General features: G+C 40.7%; 1 pseudogene; it reads right to left on the reverse strand.

The window, feature by feature from the left end:
• Window positions 1-407: 407 nt before the first annotated feature.
• LOC102025417 lies at window positions 408-1,344 on the reverse strand (annotated as a pseudogene).
• Window positions 1,345-2,263: the final 919 nt, after the last annotated feature.

Raw genomic sequence — 2,263 nt, forward strand, 5'->3', positions numbered from 1 at the left:
ATCCAGCACCATATTGCGTCTGTCCTCTTAGCTCAGTCAGTATTGGCCCTGCATTTTCTTTATGGAATTGGTAGCTGGGGTTATTTTTTGAGTCTCCTGATAATTTCCACATCCTTCAGCACTCTGATTACCTCACTTTCCACTGACCTGTTTTGATAAGGAATCTTTGAGAAAGTAAAGCTACATGCTGAATATGCCTGGACCTTGTAATGGATTATATTCTATTCTTCATATTGAGAAACCACTAATGTAAATATATGGGTCCCAGATGTAGTCAGCATTGTCTTCGTCACATGTGAGGGCTATTAGAGATTATCTCAGGAAATCTAAAACATTCCATTTTTTATTTCCTGAGCTGTTTGGGGATTAAAGTTTAAATATGTATTTTTGCAACTCTGGAAAGTTTTTTACATCATTTTCATCATTTTTTCACTGTGTCTTCTTTTCCAACCTAAATGGTTCCAGGAATTTTTCAGCTAGATAAGTCGGAGCTCCTTGAACTGTAGTATTCAAAACAATACAAGCGTGTGCTGGAACCAGGCCTCGCTTCTCTTCGTCAGCTTCAGGTATCATTCCAGTTGATGCAGCAATGCGGATACCCCTCTGTGAAATCGTTGAGGCAGTTCTTTTTTTTAAAGTCAGGATCTCACTGTGTAGTTCAGGCTGTCCTTGAACTGTGTAGCCCAGGCTGGCCTCGAACTTGCATCGGTCCTCCTGCCTCAGCCCTCCAAGTGCTGGAATTACAGCCATACACCACCATGCCCAGCTGAGAAAGCATTTGAGAGAATTCTTTTTACTGAGAGTTTGTCTATCTGAATGCACAGCAACCTTTTCCAGTATCCATCCAGCCAGTGTATGAAGATAAATATTTGAATTCAGTCCTGGCAAGTCATATTGTCCCCTAAATTTCAAGCATGCTTTTTCTAGGAGGGACACCCATCATTCACTTTCATTGTGGAATAAGAACACAGCATTTCTCCCTCATGATCAAGAAGCAGTCATCAGTTATCACCTTTACTGGGAAACCACTGAGGTAAAGTGTTACCATACTTTCCACATGGGTTGTACTCTGGTTCACCCATCCTTATTCTGGGTCTTGCTTTTTTTTTTTTTTTTGTGGTACCGGGACTTGAACTCAGGACCTTGTGCTTGCCAGGCAGGCACTTATACCACTGAGCTATATCCCTGGCCCCAACCTTCTCCTTATTCTGGCTGAGGTGAAATTATAATCAACTTTCTATTAAACTGTCTCTCATAAGCAACACTGATGGCTGGTCTATGCCACCAGAGAACAATCCCAACTCTTACCTGCTTTACGTTAAACTGGACAGAGGGTTTAATCATTGAAGGTTGTTGGTTGTTGATCTTCTGGCAAGATCCACTTGAAAATGTAGTTTTTGTGAGGTGATAATGATATGGCAAGCAAGTTCATCAAGAAAGGCATTCACAAGGAAACTGAAAAGGTAGGAACAAACAAAGCTTTATTGGAGCAGGCTGATGGCAGTCTCTAACCAGGAGCCAGAGAGGATGTCTGTCCTGATCTGGGTTTCACCTGCAGCTTAAGTACATTTTAGGTTTCTATAGTAACCATTACCTCATTTTGGGGAATCTCACAAGAATGTCACACAATTTTCACAAAGTTTACTTCTCCCAGAAGGTCAGACAACAGAATTCCAAATGACCACTGCAGTTTAACGTTTAGTCCACTTCCCAATTCGTCCTGTTTGTTTTGTTCCCATTTGATGTTCCCATTTTGCTCTGAGTTAATAACTAACCAAGGAGACTGGGATGACCTACAGCTTAAGTGAACTTTAAGTGACTTTTCTTAATATGGAGTTAAAAACAGAAAAATGGAATCTCTCTTGCCCTATCAATAAGGGTAGCTTCTACCATGGAAAGGCATTGGATAAGGACAGGGAGGGTGGGAAGGGGAAGGGGGATGGAAAAAGAATGGGGATGTGTTGTGTACATGTACCAACTCCACACAAAGAATGTAAACAATATGTATGAATCAAAAATAAAAATTGGGGAAAAGAAAGGCATTGGATAAGCAGACTGTTTACTCAGATCAACACTCAAGAAAGAAGCATCTATACCACTTATTATTGATGTTGTCCTGAGTGTTTCTGTTCTTTCTGCTTGTGTATCACAGGTCTTTGGATTTATAAGAGGCTGAGGTTTTCCAAGGAAGGAGTTAGCTCCTAGTGGGAAATGTGTTTTCACTGAAGGTGAATTTGGTTTAATTATTTTGACTTGATCTTGC

This window comes from Chinchilla lanigera, unplaced genomic scaffold (genome assembly GCF_000276665.1).
Source record: "Chinchilla lanigera isolate Chin_1 unplaced genomic scaffold, ChiLan1.0 scaffold00188, whole genome shotgun sequence".
In the NCBI taxonomy this organism is placed as follows: Eukaryota; Metazoa; Chordata; class Mammalia; order Rodentia; family Chinchillidae; genus Chinchilla; species Chinchilla lanigera.